Here is a 15,765-nt window from a genome sequence, read left to right on the forward strand (position 1 = left end):
CTCCTCCCTGTCCCACCGGGGTTGGCAGGGGGAGTGAGCAAGCGGCTGCGTGGTACTTAGTTGCCAGCTGGGGTTAAACCACAACACATGGGGAAAAGAAATGTTTCCTTTCATAAATCAAAAATGCTATTTAAACTGTCATTGTAGTAGTACTTGTTAAACTGGGGGAAGATACAGAAAATTCTCAAACATATTGATACAATTTAAAAACAAATAGGGCGAACAGACAGGGAACTGATTCATTTTTAACTTTCATAGAAAAACAACTTCAAAAACATTGTAGATGTTCATGAAAATAGATTTTCATTTACTATCAACTCTAGAGGAAAAAAATACTTATTCTCTTTTGAGTTTCACATAACCTACTAATCCACAACATATCAAACACAAAGAAACGGCAAAATACATTCATAAACATAACTGCCAATATGTACGTGTCTGAAAAGAGCTAGTAATTTAAGACTCTTAAGTGGAACTGTTCCCCAAAGAATGTTATTAAAAACTATTGCAAGAAAAATAATGTTAGTAAACAGCTTTATGATGAAATAATTGTGTGGAAGGCACTGTCACATAAGAACATGGACCTACAGCCAAGGACAATTGCTCTACTATGCTTAATTCATCTATGAAACATGAGGTGTCAGTTTTATGTGGTTTGGTTGAGATTAATGTGTGGGGTTTTTTTTAATTATTCCTACAAGGCTAATGGATTGTAATATATTTTGCCAGAGACTGCATTCCGTAGCACATATTTTATAAAGACGATGTACGATGTATTCAAGGCTTGCTTTCCCCATGCATCAATGAATCAACAAACATCTCCCTATTGTGTAAGAGATACTATTGTTCAGTTGTATTTAAGAAAAGATTATTTGCTCAGGGCATTGTAAAGTTATGGGAGGAGAAGGTGTACTAGCCAAGGAATCCTTTTGTGGCGATTCATAAAAACAGACAATCAGCAGACCAAAGATTTGCCATGGCACGGACATGTTCACAGGTCACTGGTTCAGAGCCTGCAGTGCACATCAAGTCATCTCCCACACAGAATACAATGCAGAACAGTAGCATTTTCAAAGCATGGAGTAGTTTGAAGGACAGAGGCCTTTTCTACTTCTATGGATAGGGAGCATAAGCCCTTGAATGAATATTGTTTAATGGCTGCATCATGCTGTACTTGTTTTGAATGAGTAGGAAGACCCAAAGACAAGGCTTGTAGCTCTTGTCTGAAATCTGTGTTGCTCTCAGGCCTCAGGGCTCTCAGTCATAATAATGAAAGCTGAACTGCACATCGTGCCAGGCTGCCAGCCCTTCCACTACCATGGCACAGGTAGTGGATGTACCTGCAGTACCTGGTTTTGCTCTGACCTGTACAGCAGGGCTGACCCCCTGGAAACCCAGCAGCCTGCAGGTGAGATAGCAACGTCTAGGAGGAAATGCACCATAGAGCTTTCTTCCAAACCTGATCTGTATGTCTCCAAGCAGATCATCACAACCGACTGACTTCCACAAATGAAGATGACATCTGCCCAGCATGTGCATCACCTGTGACTGTGCACTCTATTCACCCTGAAGCTGCCAGCCTCACAGGGGTACAGGCCATGGGGACCACACATGGGGGCTTAGGAGCACATTTCCCAACTTAGCTTCACCTCTGAAGGAGACACCCTTGACAACCTAACCACCTACTTCTTCTCCAGCAGCATGTTGCCCCTCCCTCCTTCCAGTGGTCTCTGTCTGCACTTGCTCCCTTAAAATGGACAATGGACTATGTTGGCTTCAACTAGACATGCAGGTAAAATACTGCAGCAGATTCACCCAGCTACATTTGATGTAAGCTTCTTAGCCCTCCTTACTTCAGCACTACCCTATTTCAGCCTTCTTTGCTCAAAGGGAGCACTGGAAGGAAGAGCGGGCCGTGTCGTCGCTATTCTGGTGGCAGGGGATGCAGAAAACGTATGCATAAATAAATGGTAATGAGCACAGATTGCCTGTAAAAAGGACCATGCAATGGCAACAGGCTGCCCAGCAATCAGACTCCTCCCTACAGGAGGGCAGTCTGTTTGGGGGGAAGAGAAAGACATAGACCTGCAAGACTGGCCATGCGCAAGGGAACGCAGGGTCCTGCTGACCCCAGAGAGCCCCTACTAAGCTGTGGGACACGCTCTACCTCCACACTAGCCTTCTCCATGTGGATAGCAGGGCAGAGAGGTATTCCATACTGGGATAGTCTTTTAAAAATGTAAATCACTTTTCTCTCTGAAAGTAGTATCAATGCTATTGTGTAATACAGAGGAAGAAAGAAAAATTTTTTTTTCTTTTCCACTAAACAGGCTTTCACACCACCTACAACCCAGGATTAAACTTCAGAGGCAGTTACACAAAGAAAATAATTTCTGTAAAGAAATCAGTCAATCATTTGTCAAGTGTGGGTTCAGCACCTCTGAAAACCAGGCCGTTTCTCAGGTACATGAAGATATGAGATCTTTATTTAAACCACCCCCAACCTGTTTCACTCAAGTCTCAGAAAACTGTGACCTAAATGCCTTAAAAGAGCTTGAATTTCAATACTAGACTCTCTGGGGCTGAGACTACCACTCCTCAGCATCGTCAGCTCACCTTTCCTTTCAAAGTCTGCGTGAAAAGGGAAATCCCATTGTCCGTGCACAAGCCAGCCAGCTCTCACTGTATCAACTGCACCAGGGGCTATGGGGGTTACTGTCACTTACAGCCATCTTACGGCCGCAGCACTGGAAGTTACAGCTTTCAGGAATCGGAACACTCAGAAAGAAGACCTTTGACATACTACCCTCCACCCTTCAGTTTCATTAACCTTCTCCTTCTTTATGTACTTTAAAGCCCTTTGTTAAAATTAACTGTCTATAACAAAGTGATCCAAAGTAAAGCTGGTTCAAGTTATTTATAAACTTTTAGGACTCTACTATTTTATAGGCATGGTCAGAGCTCCTGAACAGTCAGACCCCACTTTCATCTATATTTTGTTATTCTTTTATTGTATGTACACAAGCAGAGTAGGCGGGACTGATCCATCAGCCCCTGCAGTCCACTGTGGGTAACTGAAGATAATATCACCTTACCTGGAATAACTTCAGTCCTTCCCCATAAAGACATTCTAACTCTTAAATGCTTAATGGTACACCAAGGCCAACAATCCAGGGAAATAATTTTATGGTTGAGACCAAAGGATCGAATCAAAGCATTTTACCAATTTGAATACACGTTATTTAGAAATCTCCGCTGCACCAGATAGTCTCAAGGCAGGGAGGGGGTTATAAAGCAAGTGGTAGCACTGGTGCCATCATCACCACTTTATCCTAAGGCATAGCTCCAGCTCACAGTTGGTGCAGGGTCAGGCCACCTGCCCAAGCATGGGAAGCAGCAGCACGCTGCTCTGAGCATGGCGAAGGAGCTCCACAGCTGCCCTTGCAGAGATTCGCCCTCACTCACCAAACGGTGCAAAGGAACCGACCATCAGCTGCAAAAGCAGCTCTGGAAAACACCTGCAAATCCCCACCCAGGGCAAGCACAACCCCTTCAGGTGGCTTTGCAGCTCATCTACTCTCCCAGCAGAGACTGGAGTCCAAGCAGAAACCAACCACCGTACGTGAATCACATCCCAAACCTCCACTCTAACACATGTGGGAAAACCTGTGCCCACAGAGGATGCTGCCCTGCCCTCAGGCTCTGTACCTGTTGCTTGACTGGGGCTGCATCCAGGAGAGACGGCCTTTCAGCAGGTGCGTAAGCTGCCCGACATCAGAGGGACTGGAGCAGATGGTGATGTGCTCTGCTTCATCCCCGCACGCAAAAACATTTTTATTATCAGGCACAGAGTGTTTGGAGGCTCAATATCTGCTGCTCTTTGCTCACGACTGCTGACAGAGGTATCACTGGAGGGCTGTGATTTACCAACTTTATATTTATTTACCTTTCTGTCTCAAGAAGAGTGGCAATTTGCCAGATTTGGAAGTGCTTAATCAGATCTGATGGGCAGATTAATTAGTGTAGGTCACAGCACTAGGTTGCCTTCCAGGAACATTACGTTTTTTATTTTTTTTTTTTTTCAAGGTAAACCAGGAGGAGGTCAATGCCACCAGCATGTTTTACATTTTACTGGTTTAAGTCTTCGTGGTTTTATTTCATTTCCTCTGAGTAAATGAAGTTTGCTTTTATTTCTGCCATGACAATATACTCCAAATAAAATGGTGCAGGCACACACAAAAACTGCAATGCAGAAAGACAAAAATCTTATTCATCCTCCCATACTGTCCATAATAATCCTCTTCTCCATACCCCCCATGGTTACTGCCCCTCCAGTATGACCCTCTTGATATCTTTCCATCTTTGAAAAAATGTATTTTGGAGCATGGAGCATTTTCATACACATATATATACACATACATTTATATATATACAGACATCTATTTCTCTACATACATAAATATATAAGTACACAGAGAGAAAGAGGTAGACGCTGTATTTCCCTAACCTTTATACCAGATTGAGCAATTATAAACTCAGCTGGATTATTCTTAATTTGCACCAGCCTGACCAAAATTTGAATGTGGCCAATTATGTATAGACTGACAAAGCAGAGAACATCGAGATTAATTTTTTATGGCTACAGAATCATTTGCACTCCATAACCTTGGAAGCGACATGCTGCCAGTAATCAGGGACACACATTGTTGTCATGCCACCACGGTAAACGTGAAAGGATCTTTTGCATCTGTCACGCGGTAGAAGGTAGGAGTGGCATATGGAGCACCAAAACTCTCCAGGACACCATCGGAATGACACTACTTTTGAACAAAGCGGGGGGGGCGGGGGGAGTTCCCAATTTTTCTCCTTACAAGAAGGTATTATTTTGGAAGAGCAAAGGAGGGCACGGTCAGCATGGCGACCATGCGTGGTCACAGTGCTAGCACTCCAGCACCTGGCTTGAGAAGAGCCCGCAGCACCTACCACGGGGTTGCAGAGGACAGGATTTGGCCCTTGTCATTTCCCTAACACAAAGCACTGCTGCGAATAAAATGTTCATTTACAACTTCTGGGGACTTCGCAGCAGCCAGCAGCCCTGAGCCATATCCAGACAACCAAACAAGATACTGTGAGGTGAATGGATCCAGCAGCTTACGATGAAGATTCTCTGTTCTAACTTCCTCTAAATATGCTTATTTTCCTTTGCTCTAGCACTCAGATTTACCACAGCACTAAGAGGAGAAAGAAACTGTCTCCAACACTGTCAAGTGTCCAAGCCCATGCACGTGCACAGGGTTTTGCAAGTAGATGTGAGCTGCATCCACCTGTGCCCAAAGCCTTGCAGAACTGACTCCGCCATAAGCAGCCTGGCAGCAGCTCCTGGCTGCCCCAGGCAGGAAGGTTTGCTTACAAGAGAGGAAAAGCATTTGCAAACTCTTGCCCAGTGAAGAGAGAGTCTGGGTAGGACTCCACACAGCAGTAAAGCTAAGCTGTTTAGGAAGGATATAAATGGATTGAGGGTTTTTTCTTCCTCTTTTTTAAACGTATCCTTTCTCCCACGCATGTATCCTGAGAAAAAGAAATAAAAAGCCTTCCCCAAAAAGAATGACCATAGCTCTAGAACCAAACCCCTATTCAATAAAACAAGCAGAGAATGTTTTCGCATTTCCCTGTTTACTCTGACTCATTTTATTAAGTTGAAGATGATAATTTTTATGCACATTTATGACCACATTTCCAATACACGTGGCACCCTATAAAATCTACCACTGCTGCACCCCACCCAGGGCTACGCTCCAGCTTCTCATGCATTCTGTGCTTACTGCAATGAGGCACAGCACTACCACTGCAGGTCAGGCTGTGTCAATGTTTCCATTCAGATCTTTTCTTGGATGGATGTCCCAGGACATGGTTTTGAGTTTAGCTGGGCTTTGTCTCACACACTGAGGCAAATTCACTTCCCTCAACGTTATTTAAGAAACTGAAAAATAAAAACACAACAAACAAGTCAACAAAAACATAATGTCTTATTTTGATTAAATGAAGGGGAAGGAGTGGAAAAGGACAACCCCTGCCTTTTTTTGAAGACATATTTGTCTTTAATTCTCTCTAAGGGTCCCACTGTAGCAGGACAGGCGGTTACAAGATGCTAACTTTTCTCCAGTAACATCCCTCGTGCATGTTTAGTTTCCCACTGCTAAAGCGGGTGGCACAGTTCATGCCAGGGCCACCTCCCCTTTTTGCAACAGCAATTTATAACCACAAAACTTGCACCTGTAATTCTGAAAGCCACATTTGAACTGTGGTCAAAAGTCAAGTATCCTGTCTGTTACGGCCTTTGTGTGCAGCCAAGTCACAGCATAGGCAGCCCATCCTCATCGTTTTCTCAACAGAAAGAAAAAAAAAAAAATCATATGTACAACTATGCGCTCTGCCCCATACAAAGGAAAGCAAGTTCTCAGCTATTTTCAGTGACAGTGAAGTTTCTTAGTTTTCTGGTTAGGAGGGAAACCTTCCAAGCAGGGATGTAAGGCCAGACTGCTGGCTCGAGCTGCTGGAATGCTCCAACAATAGTGAGGAGAGATTTAAGATGCTGCCTTTAATCAAAAGGGAGTGTTTAGGCTGCAGTTTAATGATGACAATGTGAATGTCAACATTGTTAACAGTTTCACTGCTGATCTGATTAGCAGGAAAACCCAGCTAGGCCAGGGTTGTGGGTAATTTGAGTACTTTCCCACCCCTTCACACCCACTCCATCACTTGACTCTAACTTAAAAGAACTGTTAACTTTTATGTAAGCCAGATATTTCATAGGCTCATTCCTTCCTCTGGAATGGCAGCAGCTGTTATGTATTTATTTTCAAATAAAAAAAAAAATAGCTTAAGCAGTCACATCCATATTGAGTTTTTCTGGGCAGGGCCCATCTTTATGTTCTGTGCTTGTACAGCATCTAATTCAATCTGGATAATAATAATAAGTAACAACTGTTTAATAATTGCTGTAGCATGAACTGACACAATGGTCTACTTCAGATGAGCCTAAATACATTTCCAGTCCCAAACACCGGTTTCTTACCACTGCATGAGCACACCCCATAGCTCTTTGTCACTGTTACGGATCTAACTCCACATGGCATACTCTTATGTGAATTTTATTTAAAGAGTAACTCCATTCCCAGTACAAGCCGTATTACCAGAGCAGGCTCCAGTCTACCAGAGGTGGCTCTTTACCTTTACCAGGCCAAGCTGCCTATTTTAAAATTAATTCACACTCTCCACAAATCCATAGCTACATCACTATATAGCAACTCACTAAATCAACTGTTGGGGTTATATTGCTAAGTTACAGAGGAGAAACCCTGCATCTCACAAAGAGATCACCATTCCAGAGCTTCAGAAGCTGGGTCTCTGTTTCTTTCACAGCTGCAGCTCGCAGATGTGGTGGTTTAGAGGAGTAATGCACAAGGAGCAAATCCACTTTCCACCTTCACTGACACTTCAAGAGTTCAATGTACCCAGAGAACTGGTACTGTGCCAAACTCAGCTGCCAGGATAAGCTGGACTTCCACTTAAGCAACTGATAAGTTTTCACAGACAACATCAAATCTGACCAGTGTTTTTGTTTTGACCTCTAATAAAGAAGGCAAGAACAGCCCTTCTGATTGATGTCTTGCACAGGACAAACTCTTTGCCTGCTTCAAGGTCCATGCTTTTTGTTTTCAGTGTTCTGTGATAACAATTCCTACTGACATTAGTGCAAATCATGCATGAATCAGAGGAAGTGTTTTTAAAGCTACATTTTCTTATGGAGGCAATTCCTTGGTACAAGAGAGTGACTCATGCCTGGTCAACAAGCAAAGTGCCTTAAATGCTTCCAAACATACATACACACATGTGTATGTACGATAAATAATATTAAAATCAAGAATGAAAGTACATGTCAGTAATTTACAAATAAAAACATTACAAGGATGTTACAAACTTTAGTCCAGAAAGTATTGTGGAGATCAGCAACTACAGCTGCCTGTTCCACCAGCCATTACAAGGGGCATTCCAATATCTCCACCTGCTGTGGGTCATAAACCACCCTGCAACAAACTTAAAATTATGTAGCAGAAAGACTAATCCCCCTAACTATAACAAGCCCTAAAAGAGAAAAAGAATTTAATTCCCTGTATGGGTACTAGATAAACTCAGGTCCTACTTTACAGAAAGTACAAAAAATTAAAATTTAACCCAGGTGAAAAATCCTGTCCTGGCCCCAAACCAGCAATTATTATAGTACTTTGAGCGTGTGAGCATTAACTGAACACATGAGCATTTGGTACTGCTTGCAGGAGTTCACAGACTCAGCAACCACAGAGTTAAAATGGCAAACGAAAGTAAGCCAGGTCTCAAAAAACTCTGGGCATATCCTACTCCAATACAGAACTGTAAAGCTGTCCAGTCCTCATGCCAGGCAATAACTGTACAACTAGTAGTTGTGATCTCTCAGTAGATGAATATCGAATTTAAAGATCTATCTATTAGCTCGGTGTTCCTTAGGATTTTATTGCTTGATCCCCTCCTCTTCGTTTTTTGCCCTGAAGCAACCAGATCTGTTTCATTTGCATGCTTCTGTGTCTCAGAAGACTACACATTCTGAATTCTACACAGAAAAGTTGGCAAAGATTTTAAGCAGGAGGGAAACATCCAGAAGACAACAACCAGCAACATACCGACTCAGAGCACAAATCTAAGGGTAACCTCATGGCTGTAGGACTCTCAGCTCATGTTCACTAAGCAAAAACATGAAGTCTTCCATGAACAACTAATCTCAAAATAAATTATCTGAAAACCACCCCAGCAACTGGACCGGCTTCTCTTTGTAACTGTCTTGAAACCAAGAGCTTCATCCCAGATGCAAGTGAGTCAAAAGGATAACATCAGCCTAGCCAGGCTTCCAGGCAGGGCAATCATCCCCTGCCCATTGTCGTGGGAAAAAAAGTTTTACCAGCGTGCCTGGGGCCACAGGCTTAGTCACCCTCGTGTGCAGCACACTGCACGGCATCTAAATGCTCTTTTGCCAGGGTGGCTTTGCCTTGTTAGCCAAGGGCAAAGGACACATTCAAAAAGTCATGGCTTGTCTAGTAGCAGATTTACTCCTTCTTTTCCTGTTTTACATAAGTTGCATTACTGAATTGCATTAGCAAGGCTGGCATTGCCCCAGTTGAGAACCGCCACAATCTCAGCATCCAGTAGCTTTAAGGCTGCCTCACTCCTTCCCACAATACTTCACCCTACCCTCTTCCAAGGAAGCAAGCAACATCCCTGTAAACCTTCCAGATGCTGGCAGCCACAGGCCACAAGGCATTTCAACAAGAGCTGGGTAAAAATCTCCCAACAGGAGATTTGTAGAGGTACAATGTCCCTCTGTACTTCTGTCCCAGTGCTGGTCCTAAACTGAGGTGGGGCAACAGCTGCTGCATTCCCAGTGCCACAGCTCCTCTGGGCAACAGCTGAACAGTTTGGAAGATACCGTAGTTCTCAACAAATCCATACCAGGAATTAGGTAACAGTCATCATCAACGTACCACCATCATGAGAGTTTCTTCAATACAGCCAACACTGACCATCCAACAATACAGACAGTTTCAAGCATTTGCTCTGATCCACTAGTGTCACCCAGAACAGAATGATGGATGCTGATTTAGCAAGGAACCTGTTTTTGATTAGTTTTAACAAACTACTGAATTCACTTATAAAACTCATTAATTTTATCCTATACCCTACGAAAAACAGGACATTTAGAAGGAGCTGCTATTTTCATAGAAAAAACAAATGTTCACCATCTTGGTGTGATGCAGAAAAGGGCTGAGGCTGTGCCACTGGCCCCCCAGCACCTGTTGCAGCAGGTACCCCATTGAAAAGAGCGTAACTGAGAACTGAAAAAATCAAGGAAGACAAGGACAGCTTCCACTGGCATTAGAAAGCGAGTGTCCATTATCCATATTAAACTAATGTGATTTAGGAGATGAACTCAGGAAAACCTGCCTACCAAGCAACTCGGACAAGCTTACCACGTTCAACATGCATGGGACATTAATTTAATAGGTAATAAACTACAGTAAATTAAATACATAGTTTTCTTATTACCAAGTTTGTGATAAAGCATTACCCTCCCCATCATTATCATCAGCAGGACATCTATCATTATTTAGTAGTAGCACAATCTATATCAGTGAAAAGGCAAACAAAAGCCAAAAGGTACATCTCTCACTTAATGGGAAGACTGCTGCTGTGGGAGGAATGGGGCACTTGAGGTGCAGGAGTGATCAGACTGTCAATAATGTACCAGCGGAGATGACAACAGCACTGGTAGGCAGGCACTACTCCTGTTGCCAATGGATGCTATTTACGAAGTGGAGCTTCCTCCCAGGGAGTTATGATAAAATGCTTTTCCACTGGGAAATTGGATGAGAGTATTTCCTCCTCTTAAATACAGCGAAGAGTCGTTAAATGGCACGATTGTTTCTGGTGACCTAGACCAGATTAAAACCAGTGTCTAGGAAACAAGCTGATCTGCGGCACTTCACCAACCTCCAGAAGTACCAATCCTTCCTTAAAAAGAAATCACAAAATAAGGAGGAATTTAAATGACATAACAGCAAGAAACTGAAAGCACAGCAATTCAGACATTGGATGGAACAAGCCCATACAGACACTCAGACTTTTCCAAATAGCTCAGCAAATAAAATTAACTTTTGTCTAGGGTATGCTGGCGATGAACTTGAGCAGCCACTTGCTGTTCTGTCCCAGCTGACTGCAATGTTCAGCTAGACGTTCAAACCTGCCCAGGGACTAGGGTGAGCTTCCTCCATGCCTGTGATCTTCCAGAGGACCAGGGAGAAAATACACACACAGGAGTCACTCACGGCGGTACAGTGCATCATAATGAAGATCAAGGACATCCTGATTACAGCAGCAAAGTGATACTGAACATCTGTTAACGCTAGAGAAGGTACTTCAAAGAATGAGGACAGCTGGACTTCACATAAAATGAAATCACTAAGTGTTTATGTGTGAGGCTGCAACTGGGGCATGCAGGCTTCTGATAGCTGGACCAGAAATGGATCCACACTGCCATGGACAAGGTGACTCTGCAGGGAGAGCAGCACAAACTCTTTTCACATCAGGCCTACTACAAACCCCCAGCTGCTCTGCTCTACCCAGGGGTGCACTTTCTGGGGCATCAGCATCCGCCAGGATGGTGCTTAAATTTTCCCCATTTCCACTTTCTGTGGTGTAAACTTGGTCGCCTTCCCTCCTTCCTCCTTGTTCACGAAAAATTGTGCAGCCTGGGGATCAACTGAATTTCTGTATTTGACACTGCATGTAGCTGGAAATAAATTCACACCTTCCTCTACTCCCTTCGCAAGCCTCAAAAAAATTTGGATTTTCTTATAGATTAAAAACTATTTTCACTTCAGCTTAGCACTAATTAAATCATTCATAACTATATTGCTACATCCTTTTCTTTCAGAAATATAGGGGAAAAAAACCAAAAACCCTAAGGCAGACCAGACCTCAACATTTACATTTCATGAAAAAATTTGATCTGATTTTGGAATTTGGCTTTGTTGTCAGTCAGAAATAAAATATAAAAATAAAAACAATTTCTGTGTCTAACATTGCTGTTGATGATTTCAAAATATTTTGTCTCAAAAGTGGCAAAACAAATAACAAATTTTCAGTGTTTCCTGTAAAGTAGATTTAAACTCTATGTGCTTTTATGAGCCAACCTTATTGAGAATGAACAGGTAGAAGAAGGGTGTTGTGAGATGAAAGGACAATACAAGAAATTGTACAAAATACTGAAAATGGGACAAAATTGTTCATAATTAAACACCCCAATTTACCACTAGTTTTTCTAGAAACTTTAGATTAAACATTTGATCAAAAGTGACAATTTCACACAGAAAAAAAAATGGGTTTGACAAAAGCACATTTTTGAGTTTGCTAAACAATTCTCTGAAAGCCTGTTATTTTGACACTGTCAAAATAAAATTGTTTTGTCAAGCATGGGGGGAATAAAAAAAAAATCACCATTTTTTCATCTCACAAATATCAACAATTTACCTGTTCTCATGACCATGAAATGTTTTGATTTCAATGGAACTGCACTATGGAAAAATTATGGAAAAATATAGGCCACCTCTAGCTGAAATGCCCAGATGTGCCGCTAGCCTCTACTTCCCAGCTAGCCCAGCACGGTCAGCTTGGACCCTGGCTGTCCTCCCTGGCACACCACAGAAGCAAGCTTAACACTGTACAAATGAGCTAGTTTTCTAACTTCTCTGTTGCTGCTTATAACACTGCTGTTGACGCCAGCTCCAGTGCCGTTTTCTCTAAATCTTCCCCTTCTGTCTTCCTAAATATTCTCCCTTGGGGAAAAAGAAAATAAATCTAACTGATCTTTATTCCAAAAAAGATACAGTGTTTCCTTATTTAAGCCATTTTTTGCCAAACTATAAGATCTTTTGTATGTGGCAGTTCTCTATTAGTTGAAATAAAAAAGATTATTGACGAGGATATACAGTGAGGAAAGGAGAAAAATAATTACATTGACTGAAAGTAAGTGAGTGATAAGCACTGAGCACTTGCAAGTTTAAAGCAGGACAGATTCACATGCAAATAAACTGGTAACACTTATTCTGAAAAATGGCAGCCTCCAGCCCCCAGCACGCTTGCTGAGGCTTTCAGTGCCTGTGCACTCCCTGGCCTGTGTACTCCAGCACAGCCAGCAGCTTGGGCTGGAGCGTGTGGCTGAACGATGGTGTTTGCCAGGAAGTTGTGGGGAGCTACGCTGCTACGCACAGCCCTCCCTCTCACCCGTGTGCAGCTACGGCAATGCGCTACAAACTGCATTAAAGCCTTTTGTCTGGTTGCTCTCCTCCAGAGCAACTGTAGCTGCCTCCCCATTCCGGCTCAGGAGCTGGAAGTGATCAGAAGTGATTATAACTTCCTCTAGAAACTTAACTCTCTGACTTTCTGATTTTTAACACCCAAATGGAACACAAATTCATATTACAAGAGTAGCAGAGATTAAATAAGGCAGAATTCATTAATGTGCCAAAAATATGTGCCAATGTGTCTCCAACTAGTTAAAAGACAAATACACAGATTGATTTTTTTTTCTTCCCAGTACATCCCACATTGCCTATTTCCTAAAACCTTCTGTCAAATGCATAATCGACTGCTATGTCTTCAAAAATAGCACTTTTTGTAATCATTCATCTCGATATTTGGGAGTAGATGTTGCACTGTCTGTCATGCCCATGCAAGACTGGGACACAGAAAGCAACTCTGCTGACAGTCTGGGCAGGCACCTTGTGCTACCATACCCTGCGCGGGACAGGGCAGCAGGTGGGAAAAGCTGGCCAAGGGGACGTGGCAGAAGGGGCAGCCTTATACCAAAGGCTATGCTGGCCGCAGAGTGGGCGTCTGCAGCCTCCGGTTCCTGACTTCTTGTGAGTTCACACACCTTCTCAGGTCTAGATACCTACAAACAATTCCCCAGAAGCCCTGGAGGCTGGTAGGGCAGATACAAAGGAAAAACACCCCATGCAGAACAACTTATTTCCCAGAGGAAAAACCAAGCAGAATGAACTTTCCATTATAGCTGCCAAAAGAGCGTACTAATTTTCCTGCAGAATATTTTAACACACTAGTTCGCAAATCCAGTCAGGTTGTCATTACTAGGCAAGGTTTCTCTGAACAGACAATGAGTACAATACTATCTCCTATATAGCCAGCAAAGCATCCCCATCTGTAAGGAACAACAGCTTTCAATTTTGCACAGAAAAAAGCCAACCCACACTAGCCTGTTTTACTTGCGAGTTCAATAAAATAGAAATTCTCCTGTGCAAGGAGAGCCATGCAAAGGCAAATCCAGAACAGGATCTCCCAGTACTCTTTCAACAGCATTTGTCCAAGCCCAGTCTTGCCCTCCCCTGGTGTCCCACAGTTTCTAAAGCTATTGCTGCAGGTCATTTCTGAGATTGCAGGCTTCTATCATCTCTTCTGGTGCCTAAACTGAGGGGTGATTCCCTGCCCTGCTCCACGGCACAGCACAGCCCCTCTTTCTGGCAAGATTTGACTCTAGCTCTTCAGAGCAGACATGCTTCTGGACTGTGTGTTTTTATGTAAAATGAGAAAAGCTGTGTTTAAGAACTACCTACAATCCAGAAGGACCAGAAATGCACAGAGATAACCCAGAGCATGAGGTGAGCAAGAAAATCCTCCTATTACAGTAGCTAGCAACTAGCTGTGATTTTTCTTTTCTTCTTTAGTGCTGTAAGAATTTACTGTAGATTTTACACTGCTACCTCAGGGGAGCCGCTTATTGTATCTCATTTCCATTTTTACATTGAAAATGTGGATTGTAACGTTTACTACGTTATATGTGGAGTTTAAACTCAGAGCCATTAGACTCTTACAACTCTACTAATGCCATTTTTATAGGTGTTGGCTACAATCCTAGTTTACCATTTCATCAAAGAAATAGATGCAGCTCCCAGTAGTGACCAAGATTTGTGATTTAAATAAATGGGGCTTGGGAAGTCTCCCAACGAGTTTTCTTCTCAAAAAAAGAACAACAGTTAACAGAAAGAGATCTTTCCAAAAGTGATTGGTAGGAACAATGCTGCTAAAGCATAAATTACAAGGTGCTAGGAAGCATAACAGAACTGCTCCCACTTGTTTTTAAGCAGTCAAAGAAACACTTAGCTGAAAACAAAAGAAGTAAGTTGAAGGCCAGAAAGAAGAGATCATGATTTCTTGAGTTTGGCTTGCTAACATTGGGAGTAATTACATAGCAACATTAAGGAGGTTTTGCACATCTGTTCTCAAGGATCAGGGCAAAATAATCATGTCCCAGGGCCAGTTACTCCTTTGGAACAAGCCAGGTTGGTTTCACGCCTTTCTGAGCTGTAGCAGGCTAAGCCAGTGGGGCCTGTCCACTTGCCTCTTGGCTCCATCCTGCTTGCTTGCCATTGAAAATATGAGAAATATGAGACCCAAGCCAGCCTCCCTTCACTGGAGCTGGCTGCAGGGATGACTGCAGGCCCTGCCTTGGGGTGCAGGGCACAGCCACCTGAAATGTCTCTTTTGCCTGCACCTTACTGCAAAAGGGGAGGTGTAAAACAAAGTTCAGAGGCCGCGATGCTAACACAGCCCAGCTGCGTGTTCTGGCCCAGGTCCACACCAAGCTTTCCCTGCAAATCTCCAAATCCTCCTCCCTGAAGCACTGAGCTCCTTTCCTTTCCCACAGTGCTTCCTCTCTGTGCCCAGTGGCCCAGCCAGTGATGGGGAAAAGGAACACCTCTCCCAGCATGCTCATATTTGAAGGTGTTCATTCTTCTCTCTTAAGCAGCCTCTACCATCAGTTTAGGATTGAGTGCTTGGGAGAATGGGTAGGCAATATTAATGAACTCTAGGCTGCAAATCCTTGTGATGTCTAGCAACAGAGAGAGGAAGAGGCTTGTTCCAAGGAGAATTTCTAAAGCACAGAACAGAACATATTTGAATGACCAAATCCATATTTTATTTTTAAATTGGGTTTATGAACCAGAACATTTAACCGTAACAGTTTCCATAATACATCAAGCTAGATAAATAGAAGGGTAAGCTGTTGGATCCACCTATGGAGATGAAAATGGCTCACAATTTATCTTTAAAGGCAGGAAGGGCACAGGCGTGCCAAGAGATAATTAAGCTTACTTGATC

The sequence above is a fragment of the Falco naumanni genome, chromosome 8 (assembly GCF_017639655.2).
Source record: "Falco naumanni isolate bFalNau1 chromosome 8, bFalNau1.pat, whole genome shotgun sequence".
NCBI classification, from domain to species: domain Eukaryota; kingdom Metazoa; phylum Chordata; class Aves; order Falconiformes; family Falconidae; genus Falco; species Falco naumanni.